Genomic DNA, 23,221 nt, shown 5'->3' with positions numbered 1-23,221 from the left:
CATCTAGATAGCAAATCACATTATCTACAAATAATGACAATTTTTCACCTCCTTTTGAAAATGTTTACTTCAAATTTGTGTTTCTTCATAGTTTGGGTAATAGATTCCAAAAAAGCATAAAAAAGTATATATTAGTAAGCCTAGAATGAACCATAATATTCTTTGTTCCTGTGACAAATTTTCCGTCCTCACTTTGTTTCTAGGTTTTCTCATTTTACTTGATTTTTTAATCAGGGGAGCTTTGTCTATTTCATTAGAACTTTCAACAAAGCAATTTTTGACGTTTATCACTTATGTGAAGTTCTGCAAATTATTAAATTCTTCCTTCTGCCTTATTATGCATGCCTATGTTCTTAATTTTTACTTTCTGGAATTAAATATATATATATTTTTTAATAGAACACTTAATGGTTTCATTTTCTTTCTCCCTACTTTAATAATAAAGGTTTTTAAGGTATGCATTTTCCTATGATTTTATGTATAGATATATCGCCAAAACTTGGATGCTCAGAATGACACTATTTTTTTACTTCCCAAAACGAGATTTAATTTCTGCACGTGAACTAGCAGCCTGCTGGGCGCAAACAACTTTCTCAGGTCCCCGTGTGGACGAGCCGATCCACCGGTGGCTCCCATGAGCCACACGCCCAGTGCTCAGGCCTGGGTAGCTCTCTCCCACACTGACCGGCGTGGACATGGGACTAGCTTTGGCCGTGAGTGGGCGTGCATGGCATCCTTTTGCAACGCAGTCTACATGCTATAAGGAATTCCAGACTATTCTCCTGAAGAGACAGGGCACATTGAAATACTCCGGAGGAGAAGACGCAGCATGGAGAAGCATTGTGGCCTGGCCACGTCCCCAGCTTAAGGCAGCTGACACTGCACGTAGTAACAAACCACCAGTCAACCCAAAGAATCATGGGAAGGGAGAAGCAAGGAATAACTTTAACCCACTGAGTGCTGGAATGCTTGCTACGCAACACGGAAAACTGAAAATGTTTCTGTTTGAACTTGATGTAACTCAATGATCTTTCTATTTAGCCAAGTTTCAGAGAAGACCGTTAAGCAGGAAAATATTTAATTCTCCATAGATCAAATGTGCCACCCCACCAGGAAGGCAGGGATGCCTATAGCTAAATGGAGATTGAAAGAGCATGTTTTTCTCTTTTGTTTTCTGTTGCCGATGGATCCTTGCATCATTTCATTATCATTTTGTTACCGATCCAATAGAAATATTGAAGATGTATTAGCTGTCAATACTCTCAACATCCTTGTATATAATTTCTAAATCACATCTCCTTTGGAAAACACAAGATATCAAGCATAACAGTTGACCAATGGGTGATTAATTGGTTGTTACAGACCTCTTCAAATAAATGAGAAATTCATGTGCCTTTGCCTCAGAAAAATACATCTACATGAAGAAATAAATCATCACATTGGAATTCAGCATTTTTTTGATCATCAGATGCAAAATCATGGGCTCGTTAATGAAAATAGATAGTGATTTTCAAATATATTTTAGCCAACTCATCTGTCCTCAGTTAAAGCTTGCAGGGGATCAGTTGGTTAAGAGCTCGCTCAAGAGTTTGAGCTCTGAGCAACAGCGGTTCAATGCCCGGCCCGAGCTGAGCTGCCGCTGAGCTGCCAACAGGTGGCAGGATGGCTCAGCTTAAATAATAAAAAAAAAAAGCTTGCTGGGGGAAATATTAATAACTAAAACAGAAAACACGAGAGCTACCATACCTGAAGCAAGGGTCGCGAGTGACAGTCCACCCGCTGCCTCCACGCCTCCATTTTACCACCCCTCACACCACATCCCTCCACAAAGTGTAGTTCATAAAGCGCTGTTTAAAATGACGTGACAAAATCAATACACAGAAGAGAGAGGGAAATACACGTGATGGGGGCAGGGTCAGGGAAGCTCTGACCTGAGCTGAGAACAAGGATAGAACAAGAAGAGACTGGATGCATTCAAGTAAAAGTTAGAATAAAGACAAAAACAAAAGCGCTGTGCAAATCACTGTGGACAAAGGCTCATCAGGAAACAGCACATTATCTGCTGCTGTGCAGTCAGTTGGACCGCCACTGCCGTTGTGAATTGTACATGCCAGCAGGACTGGGCCACATCGCAGTCCAGATACCTGGTCACGTGTAATTCTGGGTGTTCCTGTGAGGCTGGCTGTAGATGGGATTACCATTTAAATTGGTGGACTGAGTAAAGCAGGTTGCCCTCCCTAAGGTGGGTGGGCCTCAGCCAATCAGCTGATGGTTAAAAGCGAACCACAGGCTGACCTTCTCAGAGGGAGAGAATCCTCCTGCCCGATGACCTTCAAAGCAGGACATCCGCCCTTCCTGGTTCTCCAGCAGCATCCAGCCTCCGGACTGGCACCGGGACATGGGCCCGACCAGCCTCCATAATCACGTGGGCCACTTCCTTATACTAAATCCCTTTACGTAAACAAACACATACACATATAGAGAGAGAGAGACTCCCCTGACGCATCCAGCCATGTGCCCCAGCGTGCCCGGGACAGACCAGGTTTACACCTCTGGTCCATCTGTGAGTACTGGCAGTTCCCCTTTTCCTTCACATCTGCATCCGGTGTTTGGTTTTGTTTTCATAAAGTAGGGAGAGGTTGTGTTTGTCTGAAATGCATCACAAGGGGGGACCCCATGCAGGCCCAACTGGAAGGGGGCAGTCCGTGTGTTGAGAACTGCTCTGAGTGAGGCAGCTAGCACGCCCACTGGGGACCAAAGCCCCGTGGGCGGGAGGAAGCACCAGGGGGCGTGTGGACATGCCTTAGGGCTGGCGGTGCCAGCTGGGAGGGGATGGCTTCTCACTCCTCAGGCCAGGCTACTCCTTCCAGGAAAAGGGGGAGGCTGGCGGTGGTGGGGGCGCCGAGGCCTGATTTAAAGCCCCGCCCCCCCCAGCCATGCCCTGCCCCTACCGCCCAAGAAGATAAACCATCGGTTCATCCACAAGGACCTGGTCCTTAGAGCTTTGTTCTGACGTCCTTTCTGCCTGATGTCACACTACCTTACACCTGCCGCAGTCCCCCAGTACCACTGGCCCGAGAGAGGACCCACAAGAGCAGGCTGCTGAAGTAACCAAGACAAGAAAAAGTCCTAGATCAAGGCAAGAGTTCTTACTAAATTCACAAAACTCTCAAAAGTCGTTTCTTCCTCAAAGTCAGGTTACGACCATGGTTTACTGTAAAGCTTTACCTTAAATGGGGGGAAAACGAATCATGTGTCACATTCACCTTTTCCTCCGCACAGGTGACTCGCAAGTTCTAAAGGCTTGAAATAGATCACCATTTTAAGTTCCATTCTCTAGGAGTCTATCTTCGCACTTTGGTTCTTTTTCCAATTAACGGCCCATTTGCGGAATGCATATGCAGTTATTTCAGTTCTGCATGGTTCATTAGAGAGCCTTCTCAGCGACGGCTTTCATTCCCCATGGTCTGCTATGAATGTATTCATTAAGGACATCCCATAAAGTAACTAATAAAGTAAATTTTGAACATTTAGAAAGAAGCAATAAAGCACAACTTACCTTCCTAAAAAAAAAAATTTAATCTGTTGTGGCTGCTTTAAAGATTTGAAATCGGGGAAAAATTCTTTACAAGTGGTTTCTGTAATACCTGGGAACCTGGTCCCCATTCGACATGCCTGTTAATGCCTAACGCTTACCAGAGTGACTCCTGTGGGAAGGATAAGTGTGTTAGGCTGTGCACGTAGAGAAGGGAGACTGAACACGAAAACGCAGAGGGTCAGGTGGGAGGAGCCTCCATCCTCAGCGTCCTTCCCTGAGTAATTTCCCAGTTGGCAAGAAACCACTGTCCCACTTAAAGAGCAGAGCTGGGCATGATTTGGTCGGACTTGTGGATAAAATCCTATGTAAATGTGCTGCTCACGCTATTCTCTTTAATTATATTTTGCTTCTACATTTCGATTGTTTCAAGGAGGGGCAAATCGTACCTTCTTGATGAAACTGATTCCTTCAGCAAAACCTTCCTACTTCAGACATCTGGGCAGTTTTACACCGAGACAGAAAACCCTGGGTTTTTATTGGCAAGAAAAAGATCAGATTTTTTTCCCTCCTCTACTGACATTAACAGGAAAATAGTGACTAAAAAATCAACTACCACAGATAAAACCTATAGACAGGAACAGTATATGATGTATTAAAAACAAGACCAAGCACAATGTCCATTGACAAAGGGTGAGACTGCTTTCGGACCACCATCACTCTCACACATAAATCACTCAACTGGCACCAAGATTGACAGGTGCCCTTCACTGCTTTAGACCAGAACACGATTACCAGGAAGGCGTCACTGGTAAGGCAGGTTCTGTCAGATGTACACAAGTGCCTTTAAGGTAAGCTCCACTCAGCCTAGTCTCATAGCCACACTTAACGTTCAAGTTCAAACCACGAAGACGATAGCAAAACAAAGCCAGTGCAGTATGTGCAGTGCTAACAGACTTTCAAAGAAACGACCATTTTCAACTTATCTCCTAGTGGTTTACTGCTGTTGAGCTAAGATAGGTATTTTATAAAGGAGTAGCTCTGTATCGATGATAAGTGAGGCTTGGTTGTCTTGTTTTCAACACTGCCCAACTCGTATGCAATTGAAAGAGAGGCATGAGACATGGACGAAAAAAGAAAATAATTATTCTTAGCTGCAGATGATGATGCTTATACATACCCGCATTAATAAAATATCAAAACATAGTAAGAATTCTATCATTTTTATAAAATATACATCAAATCAGACTTGAAAAGCTCTGAAGTAGACTATAAATAAATAACAGGAGATAGTTTTCCTAGGGACGTCTAAATTTGTTTAGGTGGGATTAGCTCTTTAATTGGCAGGATAGTGAATTTCTTCCTGCTTGATTGTTTTACTGTTGCGTCCTCCCCACCACCTCGCTCTGCCTACCACAGATCCCCAGGGTATTTGTAAGTGAGAAACAGGACTAGTCAGTTTAGGAAGGAGCTAAGTCAGCCGTTTCAGAGCACTCTCAGACTTCCGGATCTCTGCATGTGCGCATGTTTCCTGCCCTGCCTTTCCCGTCTCCTCCCTCAGCTATTTTACAGCAAGGCACGCAGCCTTGAACAGGCTATCCTGTCATGAATAAACCATACCCCCCAGCAATGCATTAATAGCACCGGCACAGCAGAATAGTGATTAAATATTTAAGATATTTATATTCTGTTCTCGCAAGAAGGACACTTCATGGATGGAAGCGTCAAGTTTCACTTAATGAAGTGGGGTCACTCATATCAGCCGACAGAGACAAGACAGCGTTGTGAAGGAGAGACTTCATTTCAAAGAAAAGATGATGCAGACTCACTTGGCATTTTGCTTGGAGAAACGGGAAGTGAGTGACAAAAAAGGAAAAGCAAAGAAAAATGATGAAGAACCAGCTTTGGAGTAGACCAAACAGGATTCCTCACATGGCTGTATTTCCTACGATCTCTGTGACCTCCCAAAACTTATTTTCCTATAAAATGTGCCTTAAACAATAGTTTATGTGAACTGATACAACGATACTGTGGCTCTGTGACCTCACATGAGAAAGTCTCAGAGCGACTCAAGTCTCTGGGTAGAGGGATGAGGCTGGGGGCTCTGTCTTCAACCCCCCAGTGTTTTACTTACAAGTGTCCTGGGGACTGTGGTAGGCCAAGGCAGGTGGCAGGAGGTCACAACCGGAAAACAACCAAACAGGAATAAAGCACGTCGAGGGCAGGACAAGTGTCTCTCCCGTGGGGCAAAAACACCAGGGGACCCTCAATTCTGAAGGAAAAGTCCTCCTGAGACACTGGTGGGAGGGACCCCAGGATAGATTCTATCCGCTAAATTTCTAACACCACTTGCACGTCTCCCATGAGGAAGACGGGTCACTCACGAGGTCCCTACTTTCTGTGCCTTTTAGGTACCCAAGGCTTCTCTGCTTCCTGTGACCCTGGGAAGCCTGAAGCTCTAATGGCCCAGCAGCCCTGTGCCTGCAGCTTCCGAAGCCCATTTACAGCACAGCCCCTGTCTCCCCACATCATCATGACTAGTTTTCCTAAATCTAAAGCTCCGTCCTCTCACGAAGCTCTAGCTCTCCCATCCCATCCCATGCCTTCCCCTTGAATCTCAACGTCCACTAGAAAAATCAATGCATTTGAAAAACCCCTGGCTGAACTTGACCTATGAAAAAGTTTGGCCCTCTGAGCGTGCTACTTCTCGCCACGTCTCCTGTGCAGTTTTTATTGCTTTCCACTGGCTCTTCTCTCTCGCTTGGTCCACATTTGTTCACGGCCCAGGAACTGGTGCTGACATAAATGTCTTACTAGTAAAGGAGATGTGACAGAAGCTGTCATGTGTTTGCTTTGTGTTTGTACATTCAATACTCACGTGGTTTAACCATCTCTCAAAGTACATCCCCAAGATCTGAGTGCCTTGGACATGTGAACAAATAAGGAAAATCCGAGATCCATGAGTCACAGAGTTCATCAATCCTGAGCCAGTTTTCTATATCAACTTATTATAAACATGTCTTTATCAACTCATTTTCCTTTAACAACTTGTTGATAAAAATGTTCCCTTTTTTAATGCACCATCAATCCCAACTTGGTAGCACACCCTTCCCTAAGTTTTAACATAGATAGCTGCAGCTTTATGTCCCTTTGTCAGATTTTGCGCTCAACAAATACATCTTATGAGCTGACTCAAAGCTCTACGTTGCTACTATTCCAAGTGGAGAGTGAGATATATGTATCTATGCACAATAATAAAAATGATTATAGATGGAGGGATGTGTTATAAAGAAAACTAAAAAGACCAACAGAATAGACTAGAGCAGCAGATCAAGAAAGGTGGGGTGGGGACACTTGGGCCTGGACGGTGAGGAAAGGTCTTTCTCAGGAGCTGACGTTTAAGCTGGGGCCGAAATGTGAGGACATGGCCCTGCAAACATACAAAAGGATGGATGCCCAGGTCCAAGGAAGCCTTACGGAGGAGTGACACATCGTGTTCTAGGACCGCTGCCACGGGGGATGAGAAGGAAGGTAGGGCATTGGGTGGACAGGGAGGCAGAGCGCTCACTTAGGAGATTACTCAAATATTCCTTGAGAAATGCTGCTGCCGGGACTCCGGTCATAGCTGTGCACACGGCAGGGAGGGATCAGATTCCGAGGCGCTTCTGGAGGCTGACCTGACGGCCTTCCCCGGTGGAGTAATCTGAAAGGTGGCGGAACGGGCAGCATCAAGAGCCATCCCATTTGGTCCAAGTGGCTGGATGGCGGTGGTTCCATTCACTGACACGAGGAAGAGCGCGTTGGGGGCGGGGAACCAGTGGTCGTGTTTCGGACATGTTCTATCTGAGACGTCTCAGTGGAGGCTCTCGGGCGAGCAGAGTTGAGCTAAGGCAAGTCCAGAACGAACATGAGCTGGACGGTCCGTTCTAAGACCATCTTTCCAGAACACCATTTTCTGTAAATTCCATGTCCCATACCCCTTTGCTTGCTGGCTTCCTGTTTAGGTTTTCTTTGTAGAAGTGTATAAAGAAGGCGAAAGGGAGAATGGACTTCCTTCGTGTTTTCCAACTGCTGCCAGGCGTGATTCTGGCAGGAGCAGACGGCAGCCTCCAGCTTCCAGCTCCTTCAGCGAGGAGCCATCTCCCTGCCTCCTGCCCTCGGAGGAACCGGAGGCAGCCAGGCCCCTCCTCCAGGAGCCAGAGTACCAGCAATCTATGTATACGCATGTATCTATCTACCTATCTATCTACCTGCCCATCTACCTACCTATCCATCTGTCCATCCGTCCATCCGTCATCCACCCATCCATCTATGGGAGCCCAAGTATCCACTCGGCCATGCTCATTTCAACAATCTGAGAACCTGCTAGGCTTATAACGTGTGTACACAATTCCCTGAAGTAAATTCTATCTCTTTGAAATTCTAAATGTGGTTTATGACAGATAGATGACAGATAGATGGAAGGTAGGTAGGTAGGTAGGTAGGTAGGTAGACAAATAGATGAAGAATAAACAGATTTTTTTTTCCTTCCTCTTAAAAATGGGTAGTCTTCTATCTCTGAATTGACTGTTTAATCAGAAGTAAATTCTCAGATTGCTACTCTTGTATCACCAGCTAGTAAAAATACTTACTACAAATTATCATATTACCTATTCATATCCCCTTGATCTGTTTTTTTTCTTGTTCTTCAATGAGTGTATATCAAAATAGTTCACTATTTAGAACAAAAATACTTCTTCCTCTTGTAAGAAAATTTCCCTACCATTTTATCTGCAATTTCAGATACTAAGTAGAGGAGTTAGGGCTCATTCAGGTAACTAATTTAAAGTGTCTTATACCTTACCCATAAAACATATATATTTATACGTTCATGACTTTCAGAAGTTTCTAATATTTGTCTCTGGGAGGAAACAATATTTGGCACATTTGTGTATCCTTCAAATTCCACTTAAGAGAATACTACAGTTATCATTAGTTTACACAAAATTTAGGAGCTATGTAAACCCACAACACATGCGCACAGTAGCTGGCACAAAGGATGCACAGTCAAAATATGAATAACAAGGCAGCGCTAACTGTTTCCAGGATCTAATTACTGAAATAATCCTGAAACATGATTTTTACTTATTTTTTTTACAACTGATTTACACACACATACATATACACATAAAAAAAGGAAGTTAGTGTTGTTATATAACACTGCTTTTCATTATCAACATTCTCTGCCCTATGGGATTTGCCTGGGGTAGCTGGAAAGGAGAATCATGATCTGTTCAAGTTTTCAAAAATTACCACACCTCCTCTCCTCTGCTGAGAAGGGATGGAGTGGAGACCTCAGCAAGGTGAGAGCTCCATGCAGGTAGGGTGGAAGCCCAGGTGTTGTGAACCACCAGCGCTGGAAAACACCATTTGTAATAGCATCACCTGCAGCCCTACGAGTGATATTATTTTCTAGTAGGCAAATATTTTCCAACGAGTCCCATATTGAGTCTTACCTCCGCCAATGTTTGTAATCAAAGTGAGCCGTTTGTTTTGGGGCTCAGAGCACGCTGTTAGAAATAAAACACGCGGCTCTCCCGGCGCCTCGGGGAAGGCTTAGACATCTGGACACGTCGCATCGTCTTTTCTGCGCTGCCACAGAGAGAAGCATCTCGTCGTCTTTGGCAGCTCGGCCATATTGAGTTACAGGACGCCAGTTGGAGACCCCCTCACAGTGTTCTCAAATATAATTCATTTCCTCTGGAAATGGGAATTACCAGTTCTTCCAAAATATGATTTAATTACGCATTTACATAAAATGTCATCATCCTAGTACATTTGACATTTTTAATACGTATTCTGTTCCTGTCATCTATATCAATGACAAATGACAGAATAAAGGCCTGGTTAAAAATTATATCATCCGAGACATTTTATGTAATTATGAGCAATTAGAATTTGTAAAACATTTAAGTGGATTTCGGCTTTTGTCTTTTAAAGCCCAGCAAGCTCATAAGAAAACTGAAGCAAGCCCTGACTACTCAACGTACCAATCAATCAATGTACCAGGCAGAGTGAGGAGAACCAGACTGGGTCACAGCAGCATCACCACCTCACCGCTGACCTTGGACGAGCGCCTCGTCCTCCCCAGGCAGTTTCTTCCTCAGCAAGGCTAGACAGCTAAGCGAAAGGCTTTCTAAGTTTCTTTCAAGCAACATAATCATAGACTCTTAATATTTACTGGGTATTCATAGGTCCAGAGCTTGCTAGATGCCATGAGGGGTCCACACGTAGCCCTTATCTTGAGTTGCTTACAGTCTATTTTTGTAAGAAATAGGAAAAACATAAGGAGCACAGTAAAATGCAAATAATAACCAACTACCAGGGCCAGCTGAGTGGCGCGATGGTTAAGAGCTGGCTTTGGACGCCAGAGGGCCCCGGTTCAGATCCCACATATGAGGGCCAGTGACACTGCCCTTCACAGCTAAGATGCTGAACAACAGAGCAACCTGGAGCTGGGATGCCGTGAGTCGCCAGCGACGGCGTAGGCTTCAGCCCCTGTGGCAGTGGGTTGCCATGGGCTACCTTATGTAGCCAGCAGCCAGCATGAGCGGCCAGCAGCCGCAGTGAGCGGCCGTCCAGAAGCCTGCGACTGATCTGCCTCGCCCGGGAAGAGCGCAATGATGGTGCCAACTTGGGCCAGTGAAGCAACGTCCTCCACAACTAGACTGAAGAACAAAATGACAGCAACTTGTCTGTTCCCCTTCCCCCAATTCCCCAGCACTGTTCCCATCCCCCCAATTCCCCAATAAAAATCTTTTTAAAAAATAATAAAAATAATAATAATAACCAACTATCAGAGTGTTTATGAGAGATGGGTGGCAGTTCACCAGTGTCACAGGAGCTGAGGAAAGGCGAGGTAAGTAAAGAAATCTCTACATGGAAGGTTAATCAGAGCACCCAGGCGCTCTTTAGGTTCACCTCAGCCAGCTTTTCTTAAAAAACCTACCACCCGATGAAATGATAGCCAGTCCAGTATGTATTTATTAAACACTTTCTCCACAATTAGCCAACGACATATTCCAACGGGTCGTTTTCCATTCCTATTTCATTTCATCACTGTCGGCTCTGCCACTATACCTTGCTTCCCAAGCTCTTTGGAACTGTGTTTAGTGCCCTCCCCGCCTCGCTGGTGCAGGAAGGCATCCAGTGTTTGAGCCCGGGGCAGAGCGGGGCGGGGCAGTTAGAAGGCAGGTTTCCTGATGCTTCCTTTAGTCCTCCCTGGTGCCTCTATCGCAGCGCTAGGCTGAGCTCCCTCTCAGCACTCTGCCTCATATCCCTCCTGTCCTACCAGAGCCCACCAGACCACACCAAGGAACCCAGGCAGGGAGGACGCTGAGAAGCCATCGAGTCCCATGTCTCCCCAACACCCACAGACACACCTGGGGGCAACTGCAGGATGGCAGCGTCCAGGGCTGTTACATGATACCTTGGGGTACTGACACTGGTAGGAAAGGTGTCATCCCAAACTGAACCTTTTTCCACAAATAACAAATTTCCTCGTTTATAAAATCGAGACATAATTCTCACTTTCAGGGTTGTTCTGAGGCAACAACGAGACAAAATCCGTGCCTGGTACATAGTAAGTGCTTCAAATTCTGTTAACCCTGTCTTTTTATTTTCTGCATTGTGATGCTTTGACAGGTGGGGCCTTGCTGACCTGGGGGGGACTGCAGAGTTAGCTAATGCCTAACAATCTGCCAGGGAATAATCTTTCATGTGCAAATCAGTCAATGCAGAGGCCACACACCCAACCTTTCTTTATCAGCCTCGGGCACTCCAGGCTAGCATCCAGGTGCCCTCATCACCCAGGGCCAGGTCCCAGCGGGTTGGGGACAGCTCCAACAGCCCAGGGCTGCTGAAACCCTTCAAACTGGCCAAGCCGGACGCTGCTCCATCCTGCCTCGCCCTCTGCTTCCAGTGGGAACCACAAGGAAGGCTCTTGCCCCCACTTCCCATCACCCCCTCTGCCTCCTGACCAATCCTGGTGCTTCCCCGTGTGACCCTCTGTTGCGTGCCTCGCGTCCTGCTTCCAGGGCTCTGCAAGTATCATCAACTGCCTCCTTTATAACAGTCACTTCTGGGTCCACGTCTTACCTGATTAAACAAACACAAGCTGCCCCTAAAGCAAACACAGACGAGTTTTCTCTTTTCTGACCCTCCCCAAGTGATGGATATTCTGTCCTTAAACGTCACCACCCCCAACTGTGACGCCTGGAGCTCCCTGTTGCCTGGTGAACTGAGAGCCAAGACACACTGTACTGTATTTACCTGTGGCCTGGCTACCTCCCGTGTTCCTCTGTCCATTATACATTCAGACCTGGGCAGAGGTCCACGTTTGGTCAACAGTTTTGCCACATCTCAAGTCCTTTCTCTCCTTGAGTTGATCTTCTGGCCTATACCTTCTATGGGTTTCCCTGTGTAGTTTTTCTTTTCTTAGAATAAACAAAACTTGGTTTTGGTCTCAGCCTAGAAACTTCATCTCTGTAGGTGCTCCAGAACCCTCACCTTACTACATCTCAACCTCTCAACACACCCAAAAAGGTGCATTAAGAGCAAGAACAATGGAGTGAGAAACAGTGGACTTTTCAAATGAACTCACAGTGCCTGCAGCTCTCAGACAAATAGCTCAGCCTCTCCAATGCTCAATTTTTCTCTGGTAAAGTGAAGAAAGTAACAGTGCCTACTCCCAGGGTGGTTATAAAGATTCAATGAGATAACATATGTAAAGTGCCTGATATGTAATACGGCCTGAAAGTGGTAACTTTACTGCTGCAATTTTAATTGTGGTTGGTATGATGGTAATGTCAGCAGTAGTGGTTATTACAAAGGTAAGGCAATCTCTGAAAACAAACCTTGGAAGCACCTTTAAAATGTTCATATCTGTCACCATTTATTGGATGCATGTGTTGAGTGTGCATTTATTTAAAACATGTCTACCTCCAAATGTACAAAAATAACAATATTCAGGGTGCATTTGTGTAACTCTGTAGAGGTTAATTCTTCTCACGCATTGTCATGTGATCTTTACAAAACTCTAGTGCTATGAGCATAAGAAGAGTGACCTGGGCACGAAAGCATCCTTATCACCATTTTACACATGAGGAAACTGAGGAAGGGAAAAGTAATTAAAATGAGCCCCACGCCTAAGTTCATATAAAAATGATTTTCATAATACCTCTGACTACTCCACTGAAACGGCTCTTGTCAAAACACTCAGTACTTCCAACTTATCAAATTCATCTGTCAATTCTTTGCCTGTATGTTCGGCAAAGTCAGCCACTTCTGCCTTCTTGCATATTTTCTTCATTCACTAAGCTTCGTTGACGCAGGAGCGCGTGATTTACACCCCCACCTAACCGCGCCTGCGGAGTCTCTATTTGCCAGATGCATCCCCTATTGCTGATTTTAAAATTATGCAGTAGCTTAGATCCTTCTCTCCTCTTTCTGTAATGTCCCCTTAGATGGCCCCCTGCAGTCCTACTGCCTTAAATATCATCTAAATGCTGGCAATAGCCAGACTTCCATGGTCGTCCCAGCCCTGAGCCCATGAGCTCCAGACTTCGACATTTACTGCTTACAGTACGTCTCCATGGATGTCTTACAGACACCTCAAAGCTTAACTTCCCTGAAACAAATGCACTGATTTCTGACCCCAACTCTATCACAATCTCCTCCCCGAATCTTGACCCGTCTACAGCGGCTCCTGTCATCCGGCCAAAGTGAAATACGTCCCTCACTTTTTCTAACTTCACAGAGCCAAGCATTCAGAGAAATCTTTCCTGCTCAATCTGCAAAACCCATCTCCAATCTGCAACTTCTTCATCCCACAGCTGCCTCTCCAGTTCAAGTCCGTCACTTCTTACTTGGACTGGGAAACAGCTTTGGAACTGGAGTCCCTACTTCTATTGTTTTCCCCCTACATTCCATTCCCCATGAAGCAGCTAGAGCAATTGTTATAAAACATACATGGATTGTATCGCTTATCTGTTTAAACACTCTAAAAGCTTCCCGCTATTGGCAGAATGAAACCGGGCTCATTATCCCGGCCCCACAGCCCCCACACAGCCAGGTTCTTGCTTAACTCTGGTCATTTCTGAAACAAGACCCACCCCTCACTTATGTCACACCAACCATACTGGCTGCTTTCTCTGTTCCTTAATCTTGTCACGATTTTTCCTACCTCAAGGCTTTTTTTTCTTACAGAGTGTCCCCTGCCTGGAATGCTAGCCCCCATATTTTCAAATGGTTTGGGCCCTCTGATCATTCGAGTCTTGCTCAAATATATACCCAAGACCTAGGAAGACCTCAAAAAATGTGGGCTGACTCAATGGAATGAATGAATGAAACGTCACCTACTCAAAGACACCCTCCCTGAATAGCTGAAGTACACCCACCTAAATACCCAGCTCAGGCCTTCTCTAGCACCCCGTGTTTTATTTTCCACACAGAACTTACCAGTCTCTGGGGTCACTTATTTTCAGGTTCCCTGTTATTACCTGCATGTGCCACGATAGCAGGGGTCTCACCTGCCTTACACTCCACGGGGTCTCCAGTGCCTGGACCACGGCCCCGTTTAGGGTGAGATCACAATGACAGATATTTAAACTACTAAAGGGTGAATGAATAAATGAGTTAGCCCCATTCTACAGATAAAGAAAATGAGACTCAGACAAGTTAAGTCCATTTTCTACCATCATGTAGGTCACATAGATTAGCAGCTGAACAGGGGTCCCAAGGCGACAGTTTTACCTCAAATCTCTTTCTTTTTCCCTTAAGCCCGAGTAGGTGGCAACCTGCGGTCCAGATAAGACGACTACACTCATGTCTCCCTGCCCCTCTCCACTAAGTATGACTATAAAATTATGGAAATAACACAAAAACAAGCCAAGAAAAACTCTGAACGGTGAGAAGAGGAAGACAAAGTGGTTTGGGGTCCCAGGACTAGGAAAAGAATAGAAGAGGAGGGGAACTTACATCTCTCTTTTCCCAGCGCAGCCATGGCCGCCCGTGAGGGAGGTATCTTCCTCCCCCATGGAATGGCCGTCCCACTGACATGTCGGTGGGGGATGGGTACGGAGCCCCACTCAGCAGCCAGGGGGCGCACCCTCCTTCCACACAGGGCCTGACACTCCCCTCCTCCACCAAGAGACCCAGGGCAGGTGGGCAGCACTGGCACGAGGGATGCCACCACAACCCACCTGGCCCAGGAGGCCTGCGGGCCCTTTGGGCTAAAGCTCCCTCTCTCCACCCCACTCACCAGTTCCACTGGCTCAGGGGACCCCTTATGCCCAATTGGGCAGCCCCAGTGGGGACCCCTAACAGCCACATGGGCTCCTGATAAATCAAGTAGATGAAAATAACACTGCAAATGCTCTGAAAATTAAACTACAACTAGAACCACAGCCCAAAACAATAAGCCAAAATCTCCGTGCTAACCATCAGGGTGGTACCTCCTAAATACAGGATTTAAATAGGACCCAGGCATTCCTACCATCACAGATGACATCAACCAAAAGTCACTCTGCTAAGAATCAAGAGATCACAACTTGAATGAGAAAAGATAATCAACCAATGCTAACAACAAGGCAAATCAGATAGCGGAATTGGCTGACAAGGATTTTCAAGCCGCCATGCCAAAAATGCTTTCACAATCAATTACGAATTCTCTCCAAAGACATGAGGAAAAAACAGAAAAATCTCAGCCAAGAAATGGAAATGATGAAAATTAACTACACGAAAATCATAAAACTGAAAACTATGCTACTAGGAATAATAAACTTGGAGGGTCTCAATAATGGTGAAGATGACAGACACTTAAATCAGTGCACCTGAGGAAAGATCAACAGAATTCACTCAGGACGAAAAACAGAGAGAAAATCGACTGGAAAAATAAAAATGAACAGAGACCTGGAGACCCGTGAGACAAAAAAAAAAGAACCAACGTTCATATCTTTGGGCTCCCAGAGCAAGAAGACAAAAAGTGGGGTTGAAAGGGCCTTTGAAGAAATAGTGGTGCACGCCCCCCCCCAAATTTGGCAAAAGACACAAACCTAGAGATTCAAGAAGCTATGTGAACCTTAACCAGGAAAAACGCAAAGAAATTCTTGATAATTAACCACCTGCATGCTAAGACAAAGAAACAACCTTGAACACAATCAGAAAGCAGCAATGCATTATTGACAGAACACTCATTCTAATGACAGTGAATTTCTCAGCCGAAACTTTAGAGGCCAAGAAGCTAAATTTCAATATTATGTTTTTGGTGCTTTTTTCCCCAACAAACAGCAAAAATCATTAACTATCACTAAGTATGTAGATAAATCTCTGGTGCTTCTTGCCTAGCAGCAAACTAGATCAAGTTTCAGAGTGAACAGCAGATCTGTGCAAATCAATGCCTGGAGTACCACTGGGGGCGTCTCTGAGAGAGCCCCTGGGTCTTATCTAAGCAAATTTCTTCTTTCACACACAGCCTCCATATTAAGTCCTAAGAAGGCTTTCTAAATTTGAGAAAAATCTATCCAACCATTTCACTTTATGCAGTAACCATTGAGAGAAAATGAATTTTATTTACACAGATTAGTCAGAATAGCAATTTCTAGCTCGGCGTTTCATGCATTTCATAGATGCAAGTTCCATTTTCAATGCTGTACGAATATCTTAAGCTCAGTCTTACCATGCATTGCCTCTCTAAAAAGGACAGTCACCCTGGAAATGTACACAGTATTTATTTTTGTGGATACACATCAAATATAGTTTTCAGACTTCCTTATAAGATTAGAAGCCCCACTGAAAAATTGAAAATGCTCAGTATTTAAATGGTAGGGAACTGGAAAAACGGAGGAAAAAATTAAGATGGCTGATTATAGCTTCTTTAAAAGCTACTGCAAATACTTTATCTTTGGCATTTAATTTTATTTCAAATATGTTTGTTTTATACATATAAACATTCTTTCGAAATGATTACCAGGCAGTTAGTTAATAAGTCTTTTAAGCACTGAAGGCAGTCTTTTAAATGTGGAAGGTATTCCAGCTTTGCCTCTGATAGCGTATCCTCCTTGAAATGTAACTCGAAAATGGATTTTCTTATCATCCATGAAAAAGCATAAACTGAATCTAGTTTCAATTTCTTTATCTCAATACCCTCTTAATTGACACTTTGCCTCACCTAATGAGAAAGCACCCACTCTGCAATCATAACTATTAGAATCATATTTTGGCCTGTCACCGCGAACTGACAGCAAGTTGAAGCTTAAACACTGATAGCTGAAAATCTTCTAATCCAAAGCCAGTAAAAACCTTCAGTATCCTGACTGAATATATCTATCCATTATTCTTTATACCTAACTTCAAGAGGATTTAGAATGACAGATAACAAGATTCAAGAAAGCCTTAATGCACTTCAATTCTAGCTTTAAAAGTATTAGGCACTGTGATTTTTTTTTCCTCTAAAATATATTTAAATATAGAAAAGGAGCTAAAGGTAAGTTATACAGGCTTCTTAAAGCATACCGTTCACTGCCTTTCTAAAGATAATTCAATTTGTCCACCATCCCTGGAAAAAAGTATGAGCCCAGAGCTATAATTCAGCATATCAAAATCCCAGATCCCAAAGAGTATATACTCAAAATATAGAGCATACCCACCGGGGTACAGCTGATGCAGGCTCCATATTAGTAGCCGAGAGCGCAGCCAACCCAGAAATGAGTGATTCCACACATTTCCGAAATGCCCAATTCTACTGCGTTAAATACCACAGAACTGTGTGATACTGGTAGTGAGTCACCGGCTGTACTGGTGATTAGAGAACTTATTAAATGATACAGAACTACCCTAGATAATTCGGATGTTATCATACATATATTAAAACATCAGGTCCTCATGGTATATACAAAGGCGGGAAAATGCTTACTCTATATTGCTAAGGAAAAACAGAATATGAAATTGTATTTCTAGCAGCGTCCAGATGTTTACATCTCTCTCTCACTCTCGTTTATTGTTTTGTATTCACATATGATCCAAATATACGTATGTAAATATACACGTAAACCCTGATGGTATGTCACAGCTTGGTTTTTATCAGTTTACCCAACTGACCAGCTGTCCTATTTTCATTGAGTTTATCTGATGTAACTCCTGCCTCTAAGATGATTTGTCTTTAGTCAATTAAGAAGACACACAGTTTACAAGTGATGTCACCAACATAGAGTAGGAGACCCCGGCCTCTGTCCCTGCACAAAAATAAAAAAATGAGGCCGCTATCTCTGCACAAAACTAGCTCTAGGAGAGCTCTGGAGTCCACGTAAGAAATATCAGCATCGCAGTGGAACAGAAACACCTGAGAATCACCATGCAGCAAGGGAAGAAGACAGCCTCAGGTTGCCTGCAACTTCCCATCCCTCAATCCAGCATTGCTCAAAACCCAGAGGGAACTCCCAGCTAGAAGGAGCTGAGACAGATGAAGACGGCTGAGAACAGGGAGGGAGAGTGGGGGCTTCCAAAAGCATCCACACGGCAGGACCACCGCAGTGCCCAGGGCCCCACTCTGCAGACAAAACCAGCCGCTTTCCCCACCGGAAGAGCCACCAGCCAGCACAGCCAGTATCACCAGCCTCCACTGTGGTGCCCTCTCGGCACACCCACAGTTATGTGGTGTAGACTGCCGGCTGGCGATGGCAGCGTAAATCAGTGCAGCCACCACGGAAAGCAGGACGGAAGTTCCTAAAAATTTAAAAAGAGAACTACCACGTGATCCAGCTATCCCACTTCTCAGCATATATCACAAGATGAAATCACTATTTCAAAGAGTCATTTGTATCTCCATGTTCACTGCAGTGTTATTTGCAATAGCCAAGACGTGGAAACAACCTAAAAGTCCATTGATGGATGAATGGATTTTAATATGCAGAATATATATATATATATATATATATATATATATATACACATATATATATATACAATGAAATACTATTCAGCCACAAAAAAAGGAAATCCTGCCATCTTCAACAACAGGGATGGACCTTGAGGGCATTATGCTGAGTGGAGTAAGTCAGACAGAGAAAGACAAATATGCATGACCTCACCTATACATGGATTCTAAGAGCATCAAATGGATAGAGTGTAGAATGGCTGTGCCAGGCGCTGAGGGGTGGGGGAAACGGGGAGATGCTGGTCAAAGGGTGCAAACCTTCTGTTATAAATTCAATAAGGTCTGGAGATCTAGTACAGCATGGAGAATACAGTTCACAGTACAAAAGTTGCTGTGAGAGTAGAGCTTTCATGTTCTCACCATAGCAACAACAACAAAATGGTGATTATGTGAAAAAAGGATATATGAACAAACCGTATTGTGGGAATCTTTCATAATATACACACATATTGAATCATGGCATTGAACACCTTAAACTTACGCACCGTTATATGTCAATGATGTCTCATGGAAGCTGGAAAGAAGAGGAAGACACACAACCTTGCAAGGTCAGAAGAATTAAATAAAATAGTTTTTCCAGTATGGTCACGGTGTTGTGAGTTGATAAAGTAGAGAAACTTTGTTCTTTAGAAGCAAATTCCAATGGTAATTACAGTTCAAGATAGGCTTATCTTCAAATAGATGTTACAAAATTGTCAGAGCCCTCCATCATTTCAGAAAAACATCTGCTAAAAGGTGCAGAAGGGACAACCTTGATTGGTGGTGTCTAAACCATACGGATCATGTTCTGCGGTGAGAGGCTAGAATGCAGGGAAGGTTTGAACTCATACGCACAGAACTGCTTTACGTACAGGTCTCCTGTGCACCTAATAGGAAATGTGAGCTCGCAAAATCTACGTCAATGTGCCCCTGCCCAGAGCTGGTGAAGGGCAGAGCTTAGCTATTTCAACATCACCTCTTCAAACTACCCAAGACGGGTATGGGCACCTGAGAGGCTGCTGCCAGCAGCCCACACCTGAGTCGACAGCACCACCATTCCCCCTGGCTGCTCGCCACAGACGTTTCTGCTTCTCTTCACCTCAACACCCTTATCAATCTATCAGCAAATCGAGTCCACCCCATCTCGAAGTCACATTCCAAATCCCTGCACTTGGCTCTGTCCTGACCAGCATGGCTCTAGTCCAAGGTGTAACCACAGCGTGCTTGGCCAATGCAACAGGCTCCTAGCTGGACTTCTGAGCTTATTTATGGCCCCTTCTAGTAAATTCTTCCCAGCACAGTCAAGAAATATAAATTAAATAACACCACTCCTTACCTAGACACGTCTCATTCTGGCTTACAGAGAAGACTGGCAAAGCCCTTACAAGACTCAATCCCTGCTCACATCGCCCTCCCAGTAGTCTCAGCCGTCATTGACTTCTCTCCTGACACACTGGCCCCTTCCTTGGCTCCTCCAATGCACCACACTCATCCTCAGGCTTCTGGCCTTTCACTGAATTGCTCTCTTCTTACAAAAGGTTCTTCCTCCTGATCTTTGCATAGCTTCCTTCTGGCAATCAAAGTCATGCTTAAATGTTACTTTTTCAAAAGGATCTTTCTCATTACATTTCTTTACAACACTTACCACTATGTTTTAATACTAGTATTTATAAATGATCAGCTGATTACCGATTGTCCCATGTCCCCACCTGCAGGAGCCTAACCCAGACCAGCAACAACCTGTCTGTCCTCTGTTGCTACCCTGCGTCATTGGGGTAGGCCCATAAATAGCTGTTGGCTTAACCAACGACCTTTAAGATCTTTCAGCAACAGTCACCTTTTCTTCTCATCCTACAGTCTCCTAACGACATGCGAAATTCGAGGTAGTTCTGACTTTGAATGTTTAATCTGTCACAGCATCTCCCATTGTCAAAGTCAGGCCAGCTGCAATAGTTTTATTCTTGCTATGATTTTAGTATTTTCTCTCAGTAGCTGTTCAGGACTCTTTGATCCTGGTTGAGGAAAAGCCATCCATAGCCGATGAAGGATCATAAATTGAGGTCAAAGCAGATATATCAAATTCAATAACTTAATCTCAGAAATTGTAACTAACTCAAAATAACAATGGCACTTTGAATGTGGAAGGCAGACATACGACAAAACAAATCTAGGTATAACACATGCTATGAACACAATAACTCTGTATTTGTGGATCAGAATAGATGAGTAAACAGAATGAATAGCATTCCAAATGCAAGCTAATGAGAGAAAGTGAGGGAAGGTAGTACTCAAAACTGAGCTATCAAAGGGAAAGAAACAAATGATCATAGGTGCTTGGTGTGGGTCTAAGTATCACATTCCCTGTTCCAATGCTTTCCAGATCAGACCCACCTGAGAAGCATTTTATTGGGTTGTCGGAAAAGTCATGTCGCATTTTTGCAACGAAAAACAGAAAAGATACATCATGCCTTTTCCAACAGCCCAAAAGAAATACAGTCTCAGATCTGAGTCACTGATACTCATGATTCCAAGGCTTGGAGTAGAGACCTAGAATCTATAAGTTTAACAATCATCCCATACTGTTCTGAGCTTGAAAACCTCTGATTTAGTCCCACAACTTGCATTCACAGATAAGAAAGCACCAGTCCACAAAAATTCTTTATACTCAACCCAATAGCCAGATGAGTGAAATGGGCTGAGGGTACGATTAATAAGGAACCCTGAATATATACTATGGATACAGTCAGTCCCCAAGGAGTATTTTCACTGTTTGGAAATGCCTCACATCAAGCGAGTGCCATTCTAGCACTTAAATTTTTGCTTGGGTTCAAAATAAAAAATCAAGCAGAGCAAATCCATAGAGGCCAGTTATGGAGCTATTGTAAAAGCTGAGTAAGAAGAAGTGGCCATATCTTGGATTCATGGGACTGCTATGTGAGGTCACAAGGGTTGAGCACAGCATCACTCCAGGGGACTCAGGTCACGTGGATGGTGACATAGTTGGTCCCCTGAAATGCTGCAAAGAAACAAATCTGTGGGCAAGCGAGAGCTAGAGCTAGAGCGGGCTTGAGAAAGAGAAGGGTGGGGGTAAAATAGCTTAAATTAAGAAATATTTAGGGCAGAAAGTGCATGTAATTTAGATATACAAGTAAATCATGAGTTTATGTGAATTAATAGCTGCACGGTTGCCCTATCTAATATTATGTGTTCTTACTATTACATTCTTTACTTTTTCATTGAAATTTTTCTATTATCCTTTATACAAATCATATCTTACATAGTTGATCCAGAAAGTGGAAATACAAAAGACAGCTTCTACTTATTAAAATGGTTTATGCTTCTTTTTAAATACGTGTCCTTCTGCACATTTTCCAGAGATTCCTGTAAAACTGAAGATATTCTACCACTTTCATTTCTAAAATAGCTCAAAAATAAATAAGAAAGCTCTTAGTAATGAACTAATAAGTCAACGGTTAAACAGTATAAAATAACCAAACATTTTAGGGAAAAAAATCCTTTTTAAAGACTTTTCTTCAAAATAATAGTATTTGCCATTTAATCTCTTTGCTGAATTCCAAGTCACCATTAAGCGTTTTTCTACTTAACTTGATTTGACAAAGAAAAAGAACTAATGCTATGAACAGCAACCTCCTTTAAAAAAATAACTTGAGATTCTTGTGTCCGTATTCAGAAAGCCAGAAAAGCAAGAGAAAAAAGTTGTTCCATTGAAGCCACTGGCTAAATTAATTTTGTTTAGGATTTCTCTGCTAATGCAGACTAGTTGAAAGAAAAGCTCCAAATTTGGTATACACGATGCATTCTCTGCAGTCCCTTATTTAGTTTCTCCAGGAAAGACAATTGGGTTTGCATACGTTGACTTTTTTTTGCCACTAGAATCTCACGTAGTTTATTGTTCATGACTTAATTATCCATAGTTCTATAACCTTAATAGAACCAAACTCAATTAAGAAAGTTTAAATTTATTCCAAATCAGCTTGCAACACTTGCAAAATAGAATGTAGCAGGGGGGAAAACAAAAGTAACAAGGGCAAAAGTTATCCTGTAAGGAGAGCTTTTGGTTTTGTGAAAATAAACGGAAACCTCATTTAAAATTGAGTGCCAAGGCTGAAAGAGAGAATATTCTCACATGTCACTCAACACACACTGCTGAGCCCGACAGGGCGAGACAGACCTTGCATCTCAGACAGGAAGTGACACCACTTGACTACCTCAGCAAGAGCAAGAAAAGATTCCTTCTTGCCCAGTAACAGCTCAGCCAATGGGAGGCTGCCATAACTCAGCCAATGAGAAGTCACTATGCTTGGAACTTTCGGTTTCCTCCAATGGACTCCTCCTTTACAACAGCTCCTCCCATGTCTGTAAAAGAGTGTTTCTGTCCTTTGTTTCTCTGGACTTGCAAGGGGTTCACCGTGACTCCACATGTCTCGAACTGCAATTCTTTGTTGTTCCTGAATAAACCCATTTTATTGCAAAAACACCTGGCTATTGGTTTAAGGTCAACAGGTTGCTAGATTCTTTAAAAAAGCAAATTAAGATCATTTCTGAAATAAATGACCAAGCAAAAATGTTGATGCTCATGAGAATGAGCAAGTGTTATAAACCACAAATGAATGAAACCTTCTGAAAAGACTGGATAAGTCCATACTGGATGCTAACAATGCAGGCTCAAAGAGAGGCCTACAAGCTGTTTGACAGTATTATCTTCCACACAGTCA

This window comes from Hipposideros armiger, unplaced genomic scaffold, assembly GCF_001890085.2.
Source record: "Hipposideros armiger isolate ML-2016 unplaced genomic scaffold, ASM189008v1 scaffold_170, whole genome shotgun sequence".
Classification (NCBI taxonomy): domain Eukaryota; kingdom Metazoa; phylum Chordata; class Mammalia; order Chiroptera; family Hipposideridae; genus Hipposideros; species Hipposideros armiger.
Note: the sequence above shows the minus strand (reverse complement) of the source record.